The following is a 22,939-nucleotide window of genomic DNA, read 5'->3' on the forward strand; positions in this document are numbered from 1 at the left end:
AAGGTCTTTATAGATTTGGGGTACTAACCCTTTATCTGATATGTCATTTGCAAACACCTTCCCCCATCCTGTCGGTTGCCTTTTAGTTTTGCTGATTGTTTCCTTCACTGTGCAGAAGTTTTTATCTTGATGAGGTTCCAACAGCTCGTTTTTGCTTTTGCTTCCCTTGCCTCTGGAGATGTGTTGAGTAAGAACTTGCTGAGGTCAAAGAGGTTTTTGCCTGCTTTCTCCCCTAGGCTTTTGATGGCTTCCTCTCTTACATTTAGATATTTCATTCATCTTGAGTTTATTTTTGTATGGTGTAAGAAAGTGGTCTGGGTTCATTTTTCTGCACGTCACTATCCAGTTTTCTCAGCACCATTTCCTGAAGAGACTGTCTTTATTCCGTTGGATATTCTTTCCTGCTTTGTCAGAGATTAGTTAGCCATACGTTTATGGGTCCATTTCTGGGTTCTCTATTCTGTTCCATTGATCTGAGCATCTGTTTTTGTGCCAGTGCCATACTGTCCTGATGATTACAGCTTTGTGGTACAGCTTCAAGTCCGGGATTGTGATGCCCCCAGCTTTGGTTCTGTTTTGCAAGATTGCTTTGGTTATTTGGGGTCTTTTCTGGTTCCATACACATTTCAGGATTGTTTGATCTACCTCTGTGAAGAATGCTATTTTGATAGGGATTGCTATATTTGTAATTTTATATTCTTTTTATTTTGTATTATTTTTTAAAGGATGATCTCCAACTTACATAAACTTCAGGCCTTATAATATCTGTTTCTACTCCTGCTAAATTTACCTTCCAATTTTTCCTACTAAAGAAAAATGTTTTCAAGTTTTACTTTTGATGGCCGTTATTAGAAAATCAATTTCTGTTTTATATATGTAATAATATGACTGTATTAAATACTTTTTAAATGTTCTAAGCTCTTGAATATTCTGATATCTTTTGAGAAGTAAGTCCCCCGACTGAGACATACTAACCAAATTGATTTTTCAAGGCCCTTGTGATTCTGATGACATGATTTTAGGCAGCCAGATAAATCAGCAAACACACTCATGGCCAGGAATGAACTGAGAGTGGGGAGACAGACAACATTCCTCAATTAAAGTTAAAACATAGAAACTGTCTGCTTTCAGCTACTTTTTAACCAAACCTTTTTTATGGGAAAAGCAGAGAAGATGGAGGGAGTGGGTGAGGCTTATTGAGTCTATGGGATGGAGGTGGTTTAACAGNGGAAAGCTCTCAGTTTTTCCTTGTTGAAGGTGATATTTAACTGTGAGTCTTTTATATATGGCCTTTATGATCTTGAGGTATGATCCTTCTTTTTTTTTAAATTTAATTTAATTAATTTTTTGAATGTTTTATTTACTTCTGAGAGAGAGATAGAGACAGTGTGAGCAGGGGAGGGTCAGAAAGAGAGAGAGGGAGACACAGAATCCAAAGACGGGCTCCAGGCTCTGAGCTAGCTGTCAGCACAGAGCCTGACATGGGTCTCGAACCCATGAACCATGAGATCATTACCTGAGCCAAAGTCGGACGCTTAACAGACTGAGCCACCCAGGCGCCCCATGATTCTTCTATCCTTACTTTCTTTTATCAAAAAAGGATGCTGTACTTGTTAAATGTCTTTTCTGCATATATTGAGAGGATGTGTTGTGAGTTCTTAACTTGAGGTTCATGGATGAGCTTGAGAAGGTCTGAGAACATTTGAAATCATCTTTGAAAAAGCGTACATGTGTCTACCTGTATTTTCTGGGAAAAGGGTACATGGTATTCATCAGAATCCTTAAGAGCTCTATGACCTACAGTGTTTAAGGACCCCTGCCTCTACGTTTTTGGGATCTTGTTCTTACTAAATAAGAAAAGCCCCTGACATTCTAACATCTTAAAAAACACCCTTTCAGAGGTGCCTGGGTGGCTCAGTTGGTTGAGTGTCTGACTTGATTTTGGCTCAGGTCATGACCTCAAGTTCATGAGTTTGAGCCCCACATCAGGCTCAGTGCTGACAGCGCAGAGGCTGCTTGGGATTCTCTCTCTCCCTCTCTTGCCTCTTCCTCCTATCTTAAGATAAATAAACACTTAAAAACAAACAGATACTTTCAAATGCACGGAAAAACAGTTCAAGCCACAAATAATCAGGAGGGCTTCTGTTCACACCCCTTCTGTTAAACCACCTCCATCCCATAGACTCAATAAGCCTCACCCACTCCCTCCATCTTCTCTGCTTTTCCCATAAAAAAGGTTTGGTTAAAAAGTAGCTGAAAGCAGACAGTTTCTATGTTTTAACTTTAATTGAGGAATGTTGTCTGTCTCCCCACTCTCAGTTCATTCCTGGCCATGAGTGTGTTTGCTGATTTATCTGGCTGCCTAAAATCATGTCATCAGAATCACAAGGGCCTTGAAAAATCAATTTGGTTAGTATGTCTCAGTCGGGGGACTTACTTCTCAAAAGATATCAGAATATTCAAGAGCTTAGAACATTTAAAAAGTATTTAATACAGTCATATTATTACATATATAAAACAGAAATTGATTTTCTAATAACGGCCATCAAAAGTAAAACTTGAAAACATTTTTCTTTAGTAGGAAAAATTGGAAGGTAAATTTAGCAGGAGTAGAAACAGATATTATAAGGCCTGAAGTTTATGTAAGTTGGAGATCATCCTTTAAAAAATAATACAAAATAAAAAGAATATAAAATTACAAATATAGCAATCCCTATCAAAATAGCATTCTTCACAGAGGTAGATCAAACAATCCTGAAATGTGTATGGAACCAGAAAAGACCCCAAATAACCAAAGCAATCTTGCAAAACAGAACCAAAGCTGGGGGCATCACAATCCCGGACTTGAAGCTGTACCACAAAGCTGTAATCATCAGGACAGTATGGAACTGGCACAAAAACAGATGCTCAGATCAATGGAACAGAATAGAGAACCCAGAAATGGACCCATAAAAGTATGGCTAACTAATCTCTGACAAAGCAGGAAAGAATATCCAACGGAATAAAGACAGTCTCTTCAGGAAATGGTGCTGAGAAAACTGGATAGTGACGTGCAGAAAAATGAACCCAGACCACTTTCTTACACCATACAAAAATAAACTCAAGATGAATGAAATATCTAAATGTAAGAGAGGAAGCCATCAAAAGCCTAGGGGAGAAAGCAGGCAAAAACCTCTTTGACCTCAGCAAGTTCTTACTCAACACATCTCCAGAGGCAAGGGAAGCAAAAGCAAAAACGAGCTGTTGGAACCTCATCAAGATAAAAACTTCTGCACAGTGAAGGAAACAATCAGCAAAACTAAAAGGCAACCGACAGGATGGGGGAAGGTGTTTGCAAATGACATATCAGATAAAGGGTTAGTACCCCAAATCTATAAAGACCTTATCAAACTCACCACCCAAAAAACAAATAATCCAGTGAAGAAAAGGGCAAAAGACATGAATAGACACTTCTCCAAAGAAGACATCCAGATGGCCACCCGACACATGAAAAGATGCTCAACGTCCCTCATCATCAGGGAAATACAAATCAAAACCACAATGAGATAGCACCTCACACGTGTCAGAATGGCTAACATTAACAACTCAGGCAACAACAGATGTTGGCGAGGATGTGGAGAAAAACCATCTCTTTTGCACTGCTGGTGGGAATGCGAACCGGTGCAGCCACTCTGGAAAACAGTATGCGGGTTCCTCAAAAAATTAAAAATAGAACTGCTCTATGATCCAGCAATTGCACTACTAGGTATTTATCCAAAGGATACAGGTGTGCTGTTTCAAAGGGGCACATGCACCCCAATGTCTATAACAGCATTATCAACAATGGCCAAAGTATGGAAAGAGCCCAAATGTCCATCGACTGATGAATACGTAAAGAAGATCTGGTATACATATACAATGGAGTATTACTCAGCGATCAAAAAGAACGCTGTCTTGCCATTTGCAACAACGTGGATGGAACTAGAGGGTATGACGCTAAGCAAAATAAGTCAGTCAGAGGAAGACAAATATCGTATGACTTCACTCATATGAGGACCTCAAGGAACAAAACAGATGAGCATAAGGGAAGAGAAGTGAAAATAATATGAAAACAGAGAGGGAGACAATCTATGAGGCTCTTAAGTACAGAGAACAAACAGAGGGATGGGCAATAAAGAGAGCACTTGCTTGGATGAGTACTGGGTGTTATTTGTAAGCGATGAATCACTAAATTGTATTCCTGAAATCATTATTACACTATATGTTAAGTTAGATTTAAATTTTAAAAAAAGAACCTACAACACAGAGAGAAGCCCTGTAGCCCCATCCACATCTCTCCTAGTTTTGACTTGATAATCATCCACCCATCTAAGCATTTATTTATTCCTCATAAATCATCCATACATCCATCCCTTCCCCCACGCACTTGTTTCTACAATGGAGAGAATATGCCATTCATGCTGGCTCTATCCAGAACCTCTTCAAAGGGATCCTACCTTCTCATGTCCACCTGATTGGGCCAGGTATGGGCTCCTGACCAGTCAGCCCATCAAATCCTCTGCCTCGGGTGTCTTGAGTTGAGATACTGAGAAACTGAGTCTATCAACCTCTTGAATTGAAAGGGCATATAAAAATCGGGAGAAAAAGTAAGAGATGTGCGGAGAGAGACAGGAAAATAGAGTAAATATAAAAAGATACATGAGCTGTAGAAAGGCCACTGACCTTCTATTTCCTCTGTGGTCTCTCTGTGCTTTCCACAGTTGAGCTCTGTGAATCCTACTAACTCTACCCTCTGGCTCCTAACTGACTAACTTCATTAAACTTTAGCCCACAGAATGAATTGCTGATCTCTGCAAGCAAAGTCCTGGACTGAGTTCCCAACTCTTCTCTATGTCAGTCCTCTCAGTCTTCACAAGGGGGTAAGTGAGTACCATTATTATCTCCTTCAGAAGTGAGGGCACCAAGACCCAAAGACCTCAGTAACCCATTGCAGTCAGAATAAAATTCCCACCCCTTTCCCTCTTTAACCACATGTATATTCTGATCCTTAACCATGTCTCCACTTCCATCTCCTACCAGACTCTCAGTCATGATACTCCAGTCACAGTGAGTTTTTCTCAGGTCTCCAATTTACCAAACCCAGACCTACCTCAGGACCTTTGCATTTGCTGTTCTTTCTGCCTAGAACACACATACCTCCCTAACTCAAAGCTGGCTTCCTTCCTGCCTTTCAACTCAGATATCACTTTGTAGAGAGGCCTTTTCTCACCACCTCAAGGAAACTGGCATCTTCTATCCCCGGTCACTAAGAAGTACCATATATTTTTACAGCACTTATTATGATGCTTGCATATTGTCTGCCTCCAGCCCCATGCTGGAATACACATTCCCAAAGAACAGAGCCTTCATCTGTTCCATTCATCACTGTCCCCAGTGCCAGGAATTCAGTTTGGCGCATACTAGGAGCTAAACAAATACTTGAATAAATAAACTTGCCTATGTCAAACAGCTAGTAAATGATACAGGCAAAATGTAAACGTTGATCTGACTCCAGAGGCCTTACTCTTCCCAACCTCTTAGCTGCTTCTCATTGTTAAGTTTGATAAAGATTTAGCCAGAAGGTTATAAAAGAGTCGTTCGTAATTAGAAATCTATAAATCTAGGTTATATGAGAGAGAAATAAACAATGAAGGCAAAGGAGGAGAAACATCTGTTTCTGATTATATCATATAAAATACAATTTATGTCATAAAGTCTGGAGACATACTTCATTTTACCTAATCATTCCTTCTTAAAATTTATGTAGGAATTGATGGATTTTTCTTTTTCAGCTAAAATTCTATTTTAAAAGCACCAGGGAACTTGTTATTTAAATGTAGCCTGAAGCAAATCCTTTTGCACAGCAAATAATCTTGCCTTAATTTGCATTATGTAAGTTGAGTTTTCTGCACTATCGTTTTTTTTTTAATGAGTTCTAATATGATGCAATTTCCATTGCTGGTTAAGCTTGTTAGATAGCTTTTGCTTTGGGTTTAAAGACGCATTCCCAATGTGATCACATAGGTGTCTAGTGCCATATATGCAAATATATCCTCTGAGACTCAATTAAGCAGAGGGTTGGTACTTCAAGATTAAAAGATGTAAAGCCTAGCTGTACAGACTCCAGGTATGGCCTCTCTGGGGTCTCTGTTCCTGGACATATTTCTCTGACTCTCTTGTAGTCTTTTGCATCCCTCCTTCTGTGTCCTGTCATCTTGGAGTCCCTTCAGATTCCAGGACTTGCTGATTGTTTGAACATGCCATAAGAAATGTTCCTCAGGGGCAGGAGGAGGAAATGTCCTATTCTTCTCGGTGGAGACCCAAGGATCCAAAAAGGAAGAAACCACTTCTATCTACTTACACATGAAAAGCTGGGTTGTTTTTTTTTTCCTGACTTTGCAAAGATACTTTGAATATCTTAGCCGATCCAGGTTCTAGTAGCTGGTCATGCTTCATCTCAGTGACATTGGGGAGCGCAAGAGGCCTTCCATAAACAGTGTGGAACACATTTGCTGTTTTACCTCCACTCAGGTCTAAATGCTCCAGCTATGTCTGGTTATTTCCAGAGCCCTGGCCTTTCTCCTGGGCAGGACAGACTCTTGGGCTACCTACTAAGCTAAGGCTAAACATTCTAACCAGGAGTTCAGATGGTACAAGCATCATGAATCAAAAATCAATCAACAAAAGTCAATTCCCTTCCCTCTGCCTTATAAGCTGGTCACTAGTATTTATGGGGGTTCTCAAGACAGGGCTGGGCAATGCCTATACTGGGTTTTGGGAGGACCAGTCGAAAAAAGGAACAGTGGCAATGACATCCACCAAGTGATGCTAATATCAAGTCTCCTTCTCTGGGCAACGAGAACAACTTAGAGGAACATCCTCTCTTCAAGATGGAAGGTGTAGTTATCTGACCTGCCATGGAGTACTGCCTATTAATGTTGAATGTAGTCTAATCCTAATGTGACTCCTGCATATTGGAGCGGAAACAAGGCTTACTGAGTATCCACTCAATCCTTTCTTTGGCCTTGGAAGATGAGTGCCTCACCCCCCTTTAATCAATGACAAAGCAGCTTCAGAGAGGTGACATGACCTGCTCTAGGACACACAGCTCCAAGCAGCAGAGCCAGAACTTCATTCCGGTGGGATGCACACCTTACTGCCCCTCCACCCCTCCCCAGCCTGCCTGAGGACCAGCATCTTGAAAATAGTGAACGATAATCACCACCTTCACTAACCTCACATTTGTTGAGTGCTTACCATGGATCAGGCATTTTTTCTAAGTGTCTTGTTGGTATTATCTCATTTAATTCTTACAACCACCCCATGCTACTTCCATTGTCATTGTTTTATAATGAAACACCTGGGTCACAGAGTGGTTAAGTGACTTGCCCAGTGTCCCATGGACTGTACTTGAGCTTCATCCCCAAGTGCAGTAGCTCCAGAGCCCCTGCTGACACCAACTGTGACTTCCTAGGTTCCTGCAGCCATATCTGGTGACTTCTCACAGTACATGTACCATCTTTCCCAAGTTGGTTCCCAGTCCATGTCAGTGTCCACCCAATGGCCTGACTTCCCTTCCCACATCTTCATTCCTTTTCCTCCTCCTAAAACTGACCACACCCTGGTAAGGGCAGCTGGCCCTCAGGCAGGCTGACCTGCTCTGTGGCAGAGCAAACGGTCCCAGTTTCCCATCTGACATGGGCCTTTCGCACCCAGTTCCTATGTTCCAGATATATATATATATAGATATATATTTCTATAGATTATTAAAATCACCCAGGCAAAATGGCTGACTTCATTATTTAATCCTCCAGTGGTTTTTTTTTGCAGAGACAATAACCTGCCATGCTATGTTCTTCTTGAGCTTTAATAAGATCCTTATGGAAGGGGCCTGGCCCAAAGTAAGTGCCTAAAATAAGACTATTATTTCCCTCCTTTTCTTGCTGACTTTACTCTATGCAATAGAATTGCAGTTTAAAAAGACAGTCTCAGAGTCTTCAAATGCTTCTCTCCTCAGGGTGGCTTACGGGATTGAAAAGGAACACTTTAAGATACTGACATTGCATCCTGGCCTTATTGCCTGCTTGCTGTGCACTCTTCAGCAAGTCACTTAACCTCTCTGGGCCGCAGTTTTCTCATCTCTATAATGAGAAGATCCGGTCCAGATGATCTCTCAAGCACCCACCAGGCCAAGTTTTCTCTGATCATAATTACTCAGCACTCCTTGAAATGTTTGGACATGAGTATTCTTGGCCTTTAGGAGCCAGAGATCCATGATCCCACCCAAACTTGTGGTGCTTTAAGAAAATTACCCCAGAGATACTGTAGAAATGGCGTGGGGCTTCCTTTCCAGAAGAGGGTCTGGCGCTTTATGCGTCAGCAGTTGGCTGCTGTGATTGGCGTGCAGTGGGGGTCCAGGGCTCCGGGCCTGCCTGGTTCCTTCTAATTTAGCCCCATGCTTGCAAGTGCCCTGCACCCTTGGCTCTAATTATTTTATTTGTAAAATGGAAATAGGAAGGGGTGAGGGAAAGTTTGCACTAAGCATTTCAAGCTGTTTGGACATTACAAAAGCAATGAAAATATATAGAAAATTTGGGAAACAGATATTAGGCAAAAAAGTCATCCAACACGTCATTTTTCTAGTTCAATTACTGTCCATTACTTGTATGGTCTTTCTCTTTTTTCTTCATTTTTGTGATTTATCTAGTAACTATGGAAGTTTGTGTCTTGTGGGGTTTTTTCTTTTGTGTTGTGGTTGTTTTGTTTTTTTGTCTTTTTGACAATATTATAATATTTTACAAGTTGCTTCATAATCTTTGCAAGCATCACATATAATGATGCATATTTCTTGTTATTCCATTTGTCTGTTGATTTGTTTTTGAAAGCTAAAGATATGTTTTCTTTTATTATTTATAAATATAGGGCTGTGTTACATCTGTGTGTGTGTGTGTAGATATGTTTATTTCTAAGGGACTAGATTCTCAAGAGCAAATTCTCAAGAATGAAATTACTGCTTTAAAAGATTTCATCATTTCCCCAGCTTCTGGCACATGTTGTCAAATCGCTTTCCAAAAAGCCTGCACTGACTCGCATTGCCATCAGCAATTACCCATTTTGCAGCATCTTAACCAGGATTGGTCATTATCATTTCAGCATTTTGTAGATTTAATAGACAAAGCAATGCCAAATTGTTTCAATTTGCATGCCATTGATTAATTAAGGAAGCCAATCATTTTTCCATACTTTTTTACTCTTCCCTTTTCACAAAACCAGGAGATCTAGGAGACCCTTCAGCCCAATCCTCTAACATTTTAAGGCTGGGAGCCTTCAGGAAGGCAGATGGATAGTACAAGTTTACAGGAGTCAGACAGGAGACCACGTGGAGATGTAATTAACCGTGTTCAGCGTTTGCTGGGTGGAGGCAGAGAGGAAAAACTTTAACAGGTAACTGAAGAATCCGTATCCAGGGATTCTCACTAAACTCAAAAGGGTTACCCCTCTTCTGCGGGATTTCAACAGCCCCATTTATGTGCAGTGGAATTAACGTAGTTGCTTTCTCTTCCATGATCAAAAGGAAGAAATAAGAATTCATTCATGAAATTAAAAGTAGAATAATTATTCACATGGGGACCCTGATTTAAAGATGGGTTTAGTAACTAAGACTGATACCTTCCTTAATGGTAGATATGGTATAGCAGATTTTTCCTGTACCTAGTTGGTATGTTTGAGGTGCTTGAATTGATGACCCTAGTAACAACTGTCTTAATCAAAAGGTTAGTAAAAACCCATGACCTTCAGAACACTGGAGGCTTATCCCCAGGGGTTCTCTGTCCTTTCTTTAATATACTTACTTCAATTTTTCCCAGGTCTCTTCACCAAATTTCTCTATCACAAGAGATTGAAGACAGGTGTTGATAAATCCATACTAGAACACAAAACGAGAGGGAAAATAGAGATAATGAAGCATGAAATTCGCAGTCATAGACATCTGAACAGTGTCTTTTAGGACAAGTGTAAAGGCATCTTCTGGAGGAAATTAATTGTACCTTTCCCCTGTTACTCCTGAGTTTACTTATTTGATAGTTACGCTTTTTCTCTCAACTTACAAGAAAGTCATTTCCGCAGAGAAAACCTAGGAGCTAAATTTGAAATCAGACTAGAATTAGAAGAGGTTCCTTGTATATGGTAACTAACCTGGGTTTAAATTTAAAAAAAAAAAAGAGGTTCCCTGTAATCCTCTCTAAAAATAAGGAATCCTTTGGTTAGAACAAAGAGTTCAAAAACGCAACAGGGGCATGGGGCGGGGGGTTAGATTTGGGGAAGAGGAAGCGCACGCACATCATATGTCAAAAAGGCAGTGAAAGGACAATTTTCTTTATAAAAATAAGCCAGGAATGAGTATATTTGTGGACAAAGATATAAAATGTGAAAGAAAATAAAGGGAGAAAAAAACAATAACAAAGAAAGAACAATGGGGTTAACAGAGTTTTCTACCTGGCCCCTTAATCTGTGATCTTTGTTCTTCCCTTCTTCTGGTAAGGAAAAACTTTTTAAATAAAAAAAGGGCTTATAAATACCTCTGCCTGGTGAAGAGCAGTGCAGCCTATGTAGGTCACCTATCTCCACACCATGGGGACACCTAAACTAAGGGCTGTGGTGACTGGATTATATTTGAAAACCTCAAGGGAACTCCATTAAAAAAAATCTTCATAAAATAAAAAATCCTTCTCTCTCACAAATATCAGGCTCAAGACTTATAAGTTTGGATGTTTATATGTGGGGATTTCTTAAAAGGAAAGAGGCCAGTGCCAACAAGAAGGAGAGGGGTCTGAGCTCTAACAGCTCTTTCTGGAAACAGAATGGATGCCCTACTTGGCTGTTTCCAGTAAGTACCACACCAAACTCAGTCTTTTCCCTTCACTCCATCTCTTCCTGGCTCTACCTGTCCCCACAAGAGACTCATTACAACTCCACACTGTAGCCTGGCATTCAACGTAGTCTCTAGAAGCCTCTAAATTTGTGTTTCCATTATCCCTACCACTGCTACCTTAGGCTTACCCAAAATGCCTTTCTCTTCTCCCCAAATACGGATGGCACTTCTCTGATAGTGTTTCCTTCCCTTTTGCTCAGTGCCTTGGCTCCATTGTTGTCTTGTCTCTAGAACCAGTTCCTCTTCCCCGAGCAGATACTGGCTGGCATTCCCTGTGTCCCAGAATCACTGCTGGACCTCTCCGTGCCCTCATCACCACAGGCATGTTATGTCATGTCATGTCATGTCATGTCATGTCATGTCATGTCATATCACATGTGCACATATATATTTCCTGTTTATCTATCTACATATCTATTAACCCATACATGTGCATGCGCACGCACACACACACACACACACACACACATCATTTTTACATTTATTTTTCCCTCTTCTTTGCTAAATTATAAATTCCTCAGGGTCTAGGTATAATTTATCTGTATTTCAACTAAAGTACCAAGAGGGTGCCTGGCACGGAGTAGGTATTTAAGAAATACTTATTGAAAAAAAAGAAGTACTGAATTAAAGCATCGAGTTTGAAAGCATGAAAAAATTTAAATACCTCCAGGCATTTAAAATCAATTCAATGTTAACAAAGATAGCAACTGTTTATCCTAGCAATGTTTGCAAAAGAGTGCGGAGGCCAGTGAAAATATCTTGCCTGCTGCCTAAACCTCCCAGTGTTGAACAAAGGAAACCAAGGCACGGGGGAACCCAGAGGTCTGCTGGTGGGTTATAACCATACGGGATAATGTATCTCAAGTTTTAATGAATTTAGGGTCAGTGGGGCATGTGCTCCAGCACTTGGTCTTTGGCATTCAGTGGTCTCTGAAGCCAGTGGCATAGATAGTCCTTTGGGGACTCTGAACATTTAGGTCAGAGAGCAGCCCCCTCACCCTCTGCTAGTTATAAATGTGCCTTTCTCCTAAATGCTACAATCAGGGGGCTTTCTCTGCCCCTGGAGAGACCAAAAAAAGGCAACTGATAGGCTGGTCCTACACACGACTTTGCTTTTGTGTTTGCTTCTCGCCACCAGATCACAGGGATTCTCACTAAGATATGCTCTTATATACATTTGAGGGCCTGATTCGAATGGGCGAGAATGACAAATAGCACCCAAATTCTCTTACACTCGGGCACTAGCATTATTAAACTAGCTCGATCATCAAGCCTGTAGGAACACTCCTTGGCTGGCGGCATCCAAATCTTTTGAGAGCTCCTTGGATAGTAGCTATGGTACCTTTAAGAAACATCAGTGTTCAAAAGAAGTAATCATTTCCTTTTTTAAAAAAAAATGTCAGAAAATGTTAAGTTTAGCTACATGCTTCTCCTGTAAAGATCTCTTTGCATGTTCTGTATCGAATCCAGCTCCCTGGGCCGCCATCTGTCGGCTGGGGGATGGAGCCCCATCATATAATACAGCCTCAGCCCAGAGAGGGGGCATGGCTTATAGGAAATAGCTCGCACTCTGGAGCCAGATGGCTTTCTGTCTCTGTGCCTTACAGCTTCATGGCTTTGGGTAAATTACCTAACCTCTCTGAGCCCTGTCTGCTTAAGAGCTAAAGTGAAATGATAGTGCTTACTCTTTTGTAGTACGATTTTTAGGGTTATAGGGTAACGATTCCAGCTACCCAGGTTGATAGCCAACTCCACATTTTACCAGCTGCCTGACCCTGGACCTTCACCAAATCTCATTCATCCTTAGTTGTTTCATCTGGAAAATGGGGATGACAGTGACCCCTTCCTCACTGGGTTGTAGTAAGGATTAAATGAGAACATAAATATGAGGCACTTAACACATAGCAAGTGCTCAGGAAATGATAGCCATTTTTCTTAGATAATATGCATTTTGAACAATAGCTGCTCAACAAATGGAAGCCAAGGGGAAGTTAGGACAGAGGATGCCCAGAGGGTCTTACCATGTTACTGCGGAAGCTGCCTTCAGGCAACAGCAATTGTGGGGGAGCACCAAGCCCGTGACCTAGCGGTCAGCCCTGGGTCATTCAGAAGAATCCCTGGCTTCCCCTGAAGCCTGTCTTGTAGTGTCTGGGCATCCACAGGGAAATCAGGAGCTGTTCACGAGCCTTCAGGCAAGGAGCGAACTGCTGAGTCCTCAGTCACCAAGGGAGCAAACAGTAAGGCTGCCCCCACCAGCTAAAGCATAGGACCCGCTGCCAGATTCCCCTAGGGGTGCATAACCCCATTACTAATTCCTTGGGGGTTAAGCCTGAAACTTGAACATCTCCCAGAGGTACCAACACAACAACAGCACCAAGCCGGCAGCTTGGAGCCCCCAGAGCCTGGAGCCAGAGGAGGCCTGCAGAGCCCCCAGGGGGCGGCGGCAGCCCTCACCAGTCTGCTCCCCTCGTGGGGGACAAGGCTCCAAGAGTGAGCACATCCTCATCATGCTGAACTCCGCACCTTATTTTTGCTTCCCACCTAGTCTTGCTGCAAATTCAAAACCTTACTTGGCTCCCTCTCCCACTCAATTCCCCCACAGAGAGGTTGGCATCGAATTCTCTATGACGCATTCTTTCCTAGCTTGGCGTAAGTGGGAGGCCCGGATTCCTGAAGCCCAGGAAGCTATCACTAAGTCTTTCATCCTTTCATGTGACAGATCACAGTCATCTGTGCGGTGTCACCATGGTGAGCACCTGTGGCCTACAGAGCCAGAGATGGGGATGTGTTCTCAGGTAGCCGGTCACAGGGCCCTGTGCCCCAGAGCATTCTTAGAACCCTGACCCTGACTTTCAGGATGCCCTTGGGATCCTGCTGCAAGTCTGCCTTGCAGAGATCTCTTTAGTTCTTCTTTAATTAAACCTCCTTGGACATGGTCCAAAAATGGCCTGCCTTGACCAGAACTTGACTCTATAATATAACGTGAGATTCCCCGGTGCCTTAAAGCCTTACTTTCCTCCCCAGCCCTGCTCCATTCAGGCTCTGGTAACCTATTTCCTAGGAGGTCTATTTCCTCAGTGTTGTCATCAGAGGTGAGAAACGCAGTCACCAACCGTGTCCAGGGAATGTTGCCTACAGCGGTTCCAACAGACACGCCAGCGTTGGTGTAAAAACAAGAGTAAAAATAAATACAGTAAGATCAAGGGGTTGGGTGAGCCCTTGAGCTTGCACTGCCCTGCTCTGCAGAAGGTGAAGGACAGCTATGTGGATGTGACACATGGCCATGGCAGCATCTCATGAGCCTACAATGCCAGGCACTAGGCGTTCCTCTGAAACGAATGCCGGACATCTGGCGTGCCCTCCTTAAAGTACAAAGCAGCTTCATCTTTGTACCCCCAGCACCCAACACATACAGTCAAATTCCAAATGATGTTGAAAGATTTCTCCCTTCTCAGTAGGCTCTCCTTCCCCACCCCCACTCAGACGCCTCTCCCATCTTGCCTCCGCCTCTTTCTGCACCCCCTTCGAAAGCTCTCCTTGCCTCCCCACCCATTAGGCCTTTTTGGCTCCCTTGTCTGTCACCCTCTCCTGTCTTCCTCACACTACCCCCTCCACGGTAAGACCTAATAGACAGACGGGTACTTATTTAAGACCCTTCTTCTTCCTTTCTGAAGTGAAGACTGCTTATTCTCAAAAGCTGGCCTTTCTCTGTGCTATTCCTGTGTGGAAGGAACATGTGCTCAGGAGGAGAAAAAAAGGCTCTGGAATAGGTGATTTCCATAATTATGCTTCCCAAGCCTCTGCCACCATTCAGCTGACAGTCTTCTTTCTCCCCTGCCAAGTGGGCTTGCTCTGGCTCTCTCGTTTGCACCCCCAGCCCTCAACCCTGCTTTTTCAAACACGCCAGCACTCTTAGATTTCACAATAAGTAAATGGTTAAAAAAAAAAAAATCTCCATTTTCTTTCTCACGCAGCAGATGGCAGGTCTCAGGAACTTGGTGGAAATTAGGCTTTCTGATTTTCTAATAAATTTCAGTATCTCACACAAAAAGCACAAGCTCATTCTGATTCTGATGTTAAGTACCATATGGCGTATCATTCGTGAGCGGTGTCAGGGTAATAAGGAAAGGGCCATCTTTCTTAGAACAATGAGACTGAGCTCGTATGGACCAATTGGATTCTTTGGTGAACACCATTTGATAATAATATTGTATATGTCAGTGAAGCAATTATCTGTCTTTTATGGTATGTGTTAATTTTCACTGCCAGTTTTCCTAATTACAACCGCCACCCAAAGGACTACTTTTTGTAAATACTCTGTAAACATTTGAAAAGACATAGGCAGTGTGTGCGTGGAGAAAAACGTCTCTGGATTTTGAAAGTGTCTGGAAAATTGGCTGACATTTTATATGTTTTTCAATTGCATCAGCAGCGTGGTGAGGAACTTCCCATATATGGAAACTCCCTTCTCTCTTCCATGACAAAAGGGGCCTCCTACCCTGACTGTCATTGTTATTCTGGGGGCGGGGAGGGGGGGCACTTTTCACTGCTATTTCTTTAGGTCTTCAGTGTGCAGTTCTATGAGCTCTGACAAGTGTCTACACCTGTGTAGCTCACAGACTGTCACCGAAATAAAAAGATAAACCATCTCCATCCTCACATACCTCATACTTTCTCAATCAGCCCCATCACCCCCAATTTCTGTTTTGATAATCCCCATAGATTAGTTGTGCTGGCTCCTGGACTTCAGAACTTCATAAAAATTAAATCATACAGCATTTTCTCCTCTCTATCTGGCTTCTTAACTTTTAGCCCACATTTGGCGTATTGAAGACACTCATTCCCCAAATTATATGTATGTCTGTAAACGCATGCTCCTTTATACATCTTCTATGATACTTAATGAGATCCTATAAGACACCTCTCATCTCTTGTGGTCTACAGTCTGTGTCTTGTGTGTAATGAGAAACACACATTTTCATTTTGCACATAAAAAGGGGGGAAGGTGAGATACCATAGGGAGTTTACTAGACCAATCTGTATAGTTTGAGGAAAGAAATACAAGAGGGCAAGGAAAGAGAATGTGGGAGGAAGATTTTCTCTGATAAAGTATCACCATCAACTGATTTTTGTTTGTTTTTGCATTTCTAGGAGTGTAGCTGCCTTACTTTGGGTGAGCCCAAGAGGAAGAAACTGGCATTAGCTAGTATTCACCTGGCTTGCTGAGAGGCACTGACACATAGAAGAGATAAACTTTGATGTGAGTGCATCAGAGAGACAGAGGAGGAATTTCACTGTAAGCCCAAGGTAGAGGGTGCTCCCTGGGACGGGTGATTCTACACCACTTTCCTTAACTCACACCACGGGTGCTGCCTTGAGGTTGGCCTTGATTTCCTCCCGGTGGGACTAATATCTCATTGAAAGATGGGTTGAGGTAGAGATTATTTGGCTACAGGTAGGGCTGCGAAATAGAGCCAGATTTCTTTCAGGCATATTTTCATATTTGGAACTTTAGCATATGCCCACAGCAGGGTCACTTAGCAGTAAGAATCTTCAGGAAAAAAATTCCAGAAGACAAGGTGATTCCTTTTTTAAATTTTTTTGGCAGTTTTATTGGATAATAACTGGCATACGTCACTATAGAAGTTTAAGATGTACAGCGTGATGATATGATTTACCTATCGTCTGAAATGATCACCACAATACAGTCAGCTAATGTCCACTTCTCAGATACAATAAAAGGAAAAGAAAGAATAAAAAAGGAAAGCGATTTTCTTCTTGTGCTGAGAACTTACAGGATATAATCCTTTAATAACTTTCCTATATACCACACAGCTGTGTTAGCTACAGTCATCATGTTGTACATTGCATCCCTAGTGCTTAGTTATAACTGGAATTTGTACTTTTTGACCACATTCTTCCAGTTTTACCTCCCTCCGGCCTCCACTTCTGATAATCACAAGTCTGATTTCTTTTCCTATGAGATTTTTTTAAAGACTTTACATATATGTGAGATCATACAGTATTTGTCTTTCTTTGTCTGACCTATTTCACATAGCTTAATTCCGTATTGGGTCCTTCCATGTTTTTGCAAACGTTAGAATTTCCTTGTTTTTAATGTCTGAGTAATACTCCATTGTGTTCGCATGTGTGTGTGTGTGTGTGTGTGTGTGTGTGTGTGCGCGCGCGCACCACAACTTCTTTACCCTCTCATCCATTGATGGACACTTAGATTGTTTCCATGGCCATTGTAAGTAATGCTGCTATGAACAGGGGGGTTCAGCTTTTCAAGTTATTGTTTTCATATTCATTGGATATATTCCAAGAAATGAAATTGCTCGATGATTTGGTAGTTCTATTTTTAATTTTTTGAGGATTCTCCATACTGTTTCCCACAGCAGCTGTACCAGTGTACAACCTCACCAACAGTGCACACAGGTTCCCATTAGCATCATCCTCACCAGCATTTATCACCCCGTCTTTTCGATAATAGCCATTCTAACGGACATGAGGTGATATCTCATTGTGGTTTTAATTTGCATTTCCCTGTTGCTTAGTGATGTTCAGCATCTTTTCATGTGCTTGTTGACCGTTTATACATCTTCTTTGGCCAAATGTCTATTCAGATCCTTTGCCCGTTTTTTTAATTGGATTGTTTGGGTTTTTTTCCCATTGAGTCGTATGAATTCTTTATATATTTTGGATATTAACCCTTTATCAGATGTATAGTTCACAAATATTTTTCCCGTCCTGTAGGTTGTCTTTTCACTTGGTTGATGACTTCCTTTGCTGTGCAGAAGATCTTTAGTTTGATCTAGTTTCTCTTCTTCATTTTTTATTTTGTTGCTTATGTTTAAGCGTTTTAGGTGTCATATATAAAAGCATTATCACCAAGACCCATGTCAAGGTGCTTTGTTCTTATGTTTTCTTCTAGGAGTTTCATGATTTCAGGTCTTACATTTAAGTCTTCAGGGGCGCCTGGGTGGCTTAGTCAGTTAAGCGTCCGACTTTCGCTTAGGTCATGATCTCGCGGTTCGTGGGTTCGAGCCCCGCATTGGGCTCTGTGCTGACTGCCAGCTCAGAGCCTGGAGCCTGTTTCAGTCTGTGACTCCCTCTCTCTCTGACCCTCCCCTGCTCATGCTGTCTCTCTCTCCTAGAAATAAATAAAACATTAAAAAAAAATTTTTTAAGTCTTCAATCCATTTGAGTAAATTTTTTTGGGTGGTGTGATATGTGGATCCAGTTTCATCCCTGTACATGTGAATCTCCAATTATCCCAGCACCATTTTATAGAAGAGACAACTGTCTTTTCTCCATTAAGTACTCTTGGCTTCCTTGTCAAATATTAGTTGATTATATATGCTTGGATTTATTTCTGGGCTCTTGATTCTATTTCATGGGTTTGTCTGTTTTTATGCCAATACCATGCTGTTTTGACGACTATAGCTTTATAGTATAGCTTGAAATCAGTAAATATGATGCCTCCTGTTTTGCTCTTCTTTCTTGGGATTTCTTTAGCTCTTTGGGATTTTTCATGGTTCCATATAAATTTTAGGAATGTTTTTCCTCCTTCTGTAAAAAAAATGCCATGGGAATCTTGGTAAGGATTTCACTGAATCTATAGATGGCTTTTGGTAGTAATCATATTTTAACAATATTAATTCTTTCAATCATGAACACAGGAAATCTTCCCATTTATTTGTATCTTCTTTGGTTTCTTTCATCAGTGTCGTAGTTTTCAGAGTAGAGATTTTTCATTTCTTTCAATTTATTCCTATATATTTTATTATTTTTTTGTGCTTTTGTAAATGAAGTGAAATGATTTCTTTTTCAGAACATTTGTTAGTGTATAGAAATGCTACTGATTTTTGTATGCTAGTTTTATATCCTACAACTTTACTGAATCCGTTGATTAAATCTAGTAGATTTTTATTTGAGTCTTTAGAATTTTCTATACGTAAAATATCATCTGCAAGTAGGCACAATTTTACTTCTTCCTTTCCAATTCTAATCCTTTTATCTTTTTATTATTTTCTAATACCTATTATTATTTTTATTTTATTTACTCATTTTTACCTGTCATTTCTTTTTCTTACCTGATTGCTGTGGCTAGGACTCTCAGTCCTGTGTTGAAGAAGAGTGTTGAAAGTGGGCATCCTTGTTTTGTTTCTGATTGTAAAAGAAAGGTTTTTAGCTTTTAACCATTGAGTATGATGTTAGCTGTGGTTTTCTATATATTTCTTTATTATGTTGAGATATATTCCTTCTGTCCTAATTTGTTAAGAGATTTTATCATGAATGGATGCTGAATTTTTCAAATGCTCCTTCTGTGTCTATTGAGATGATTATATAATTCTTTTCTTTCATTCTGTTAATGTGATGTATCATATTGATTTGCATATGTTGAATATTCCTTGCATTCCAGGAGTCAATCCCTCTTAATCATGGTGTATGATCCTTTAATGTGCTACAGAATTCAGTTTGCCAATATTTTATTGATGATATTTGCATCCATATATATCATGGATATTGGCCTTTAGTATTTTTTTTTTCTAATAGTGTCCTTTTCTGGTTTTGGTATCAGGATGGTGCTGGCCTCATAAAATGAGTCTGAATGTGTTCCCTCCTCTTCAATATTTTAGAAGAGGTTAAAAAGGATTGCTGTTAATTTTTCTTTAAATGTTTGGTAGAATTAACCAGTGAAGCCATTGGGCCCTGGGCTCTTCTCCATTAGGGGAATTTTTGTTTCTTTAATGTTTTATTTATTTTTGAGAGAGAAATAGAGACAGCATGAGCAAAGGAGGGCCAGAGAGAGAGGGAGACACAGAATCTGAAACAGGCTCCAGGCTCTGAGCTGGCTGTCAGCACAGAATCCAACACAGGGCTCGAACCCACAAACTGTGAGATCATTGACCTAAGCTGAAGTCGGATGCTTAACTGACTGAGCCACTCAGGCACCACGAGATTTTTATTTCTGATTTACTCTCCTTACTAATAATTAATCTATTTAGATTTTTTATTTCTTCCTTTCTTTCTATTCTAGTCCTTTCTTTTTTTCAGTCTTAGTTAAGTTGTGTATTTCCAAGAATTTTTCCATTTCTTCTAAGTTGCCTAGTTTGTTAGCATACAGTTATTTGTGTAGTCTCTTATGACCCCTTGGATTTCTGTGGTATTGATTGTAATGTCTCCTGTTGCATTTACAATTTTATTTGAACCCTTTCTTTTTTCCCCATGGTTAGTCTAGCTAAGGCTTTGTCAATTTGTTTATCTTTTCAAAGAACCAATTTATAGTTTGGTTAATCTTTTCTATTTTTTTCCACTTTCTATTTCATTTATTTCTGCTCTAATCTTTATTATTTCTATTTTTTCTGCTAACTTTAGGCTCAGTTTGTTCTTCTTTTTGTAGATCCTTAAGTCATAGAGTTGTGTTGATTACTCAGGATCTTTCTTACTTTTTGATGTGTAGGTATTTATTGCTATGAAATTCACTCTTAGTACTGCTTCTCTGCATCCCACAAGTACTTGTATGTGATGCTTTTATCTTCATTTGTCATGGTTTATTTTCTAAATGTTCACAATAAATGTTTATTGTGATAAATAACATGCAAGCTGTGATAATAATACCTCATTTCTACCAAGTCTTACTATGTGCCTGGCACAAAGTACTATAGCACGAACTACATGAAATTGCTATTCCTGTGGGCCAACAACTTGAATATTGGCAATTTCATTTGGTTCCACGTAATATTATTTCATCCTTACCACAATCCTATAAAGTAGGTCCTATTATCGTTAATTCCCTTTAAAGGTGACAACAATGAGGTACAGAGAAAGTTAAGTAGCTTCCTTGAGGCTCTAAAACCAGTTAATGTCGGAGTTGGTATTCAAAGTCAAGCCCAAGTCTCTATAACCTCCAAGAAAAGAATTAAAACGGTGGGTAATAATTCTTTTCCTTTTTTCAGAAGCTGAGGCTTCTTGAAGTCAGGTGGTATCTTCAGAAAAATCTTTCTCCAAGAAAGTCAAACTCTGGCCCATGGGGGCCCCCTTTCTTTTATCTGCCATACTGGTAGATGACATTTTACTTTGGACCTGGAGTTGGTGCAATGTTGGGGGGTGGAGAGCCCTGGAAAATGGGCTCTGAGTGTGGAACTCTGGATCTTCCCATTTGGGGCCAAAGCCTTCCTCTTAGAACTGAGGAAAATAGCAAACACTGACGCTTTTCCTCATTGAACTCTGTGCTTTCTGACAATGGTGTCTGTGCCATTCTAAGAGGTCCTGCTTCTTTCTCTTTCTGTTTGAATTTCAAACTTTCAGGGATGTGGAAAGAGGACCAACAGAATTACTAGGCATGAAGTGCCACCATGTGGCCAAATGACCACATTCCAACAGCCTGCCGTATAATTGCTCTGCTGTAAGGGAGGCCGTGGTATGTGGCTTTGAATGGCCACAAATCCAGATCAAGTGGAGGAACACAGCTCAGAAGAGTAGACTCAACTCTGATTTCTCCCTCTGGGACTGGTTCCCAAAGTCTGGATTAATCATGAAAATGTCATCTGTCTTTCCCAAGGAGCAGCTCCCCTCACTGTAATATGGAGCTATGATTTCCAGGGGGGTGGAAGTCCAGGAACTGAAAAGTGAAGACATGTTCACCTGTACAAGTCACATACAGAAGCCAGGCAAGCCTGGGGACGAGGAGTCAAATCAAATGATAGTTCTGACACTCCTTTAAAGACTCATTTAACACCAAATTCAGCAAACTTCAAATGTCACCTAACCTACACTTCCATTTAATTTGGGGAAAGCGGAAAATAAATGGGACAATCTGGAAGCCATTCGTAAAGGAAGCATGACAATAAAGGATTGTCACATTGTAATAACTTATATATTGATATTTTTCAAGGCCTCATAGTAATATTTTTTTTAATGTTTGTTTTTGAGAGAGAAAGAGTGCAAATGGGGAGAGGCAGAGAGAGAGGGAGACTGAGGATCTGAAGCAGGCTCTGTGCTGACAGCAGACAGAAAGCCTGATGCGGGGCTCGAACTCATGAACCCCGAGACCATGACCTAAGCCCAAGTTGGGTGTTTGACTGAGACGCCCAGGCACTCCTTAACTGCAGTATTTATGGTGTGCTTGCTGTGTGCCCGACACTATACAGAGTACTCTGTGCATTTTTGTATTAGGTGCTTGTATAGCTGTGAGGTAGTCACTCATCCTGTGGTATTTTACAATCAGGAAACTGAGGCGGAAAGCAGTCAAGTATCATGTCCAAGGCCAAACATCTGCTGGGTGAAGGAGCTGAGATACCAGCTAGACCGCTGACTCAAGAGCACATTTCTAACCTTATTTTGGTTCAGTGCTGTCTTCTTCCAAATGGTTATTTCAGGAGGCTAAACGACTTCTAATCAGGTCTTAAACATTTTAGAATTTCTCTTTTATAGCTATTTTCAGAGTGTGTGGCAGAAGTTTTAACTCTTCTGATGGCAAAGCATCATCCTTTAATATATGCGTAGTTAACGATTACTATCTAGCAGGCCCTTTAACCTTCATCATAACACTGCAAGTTAAGAACTAGTGTTATCATACCCAATTCACGTTTGACAAAAATGAGGCCCAGGGAGCCTAAGTCACTGGCCTACATTTCTACCCTGGGCCTGTATGGTCTGCCGAGGGCCACAGAGTGAGAGCCGGTCTTGTTCATTGGAGGAGGAAGGGTCAGCCACCAGGGTGTGATGCCACCCAGCCCCACCCCCACCCAGACACTGCGGCTCCCTGTGAGATCCTTGCAGCCCTGGTCCATTACACTCCACTGCCTCTCAGGAGCACTTGAGTTTTAGAAACAGCCAGAAGGAATCTGGAGCTGGGCTTTGTGAGTAGGGTCAGTGAGCTCTCTGGACATAGACAATACTATTTTGAATCAAGGTTAAGACTGTCCTTCTCGCCTGGCTTTGGTGCACGCCCCGCTGGCTCTGCACTACCCCCCTCCACTATCT

At 41.1% G+C, this 22,939-nt stretch overlaps 1 protein-coding gene across 1 annotated transcript in view; it reads right to left on the bottom strand.

Moving 5' to 3' along the window:
- The window catches only part of LOC120234311 (guanylate cyclase soluble subunit beta-2-like), an 81,854-nt gene that overhangs the window by 58,819 nt on the left and 96 nt on the right, over window positions 1–22,939 (bottom strand). The window contains exon 2 of the mRNA XM_039236114.1: window positions 9,870–9,943. The gene's annotated coding sequence lies outside the window, so the exon portion shown is untranslated. The remainder of the gene's footprint in view (window positions 1–9,869; window positions 9,944–22,939) is intronic.

This window comes from Hyaena hyaena, unplaced genomic scaffold, assembly GCF_003009895.1.
Source record: "Hyaena hyaena isolate Hyena2069 unplaced genomic scaffold, ASM300989v1 scaffold_106, whole genome shotgun sequence".
Classification (NCBI taxonomy): domain Eukaryota; kingdom Metazoa; phylum Chordata; class Mammalia; order Carnivora; family Hyaenidae; genus Hyaena; species Hyaena hyaena.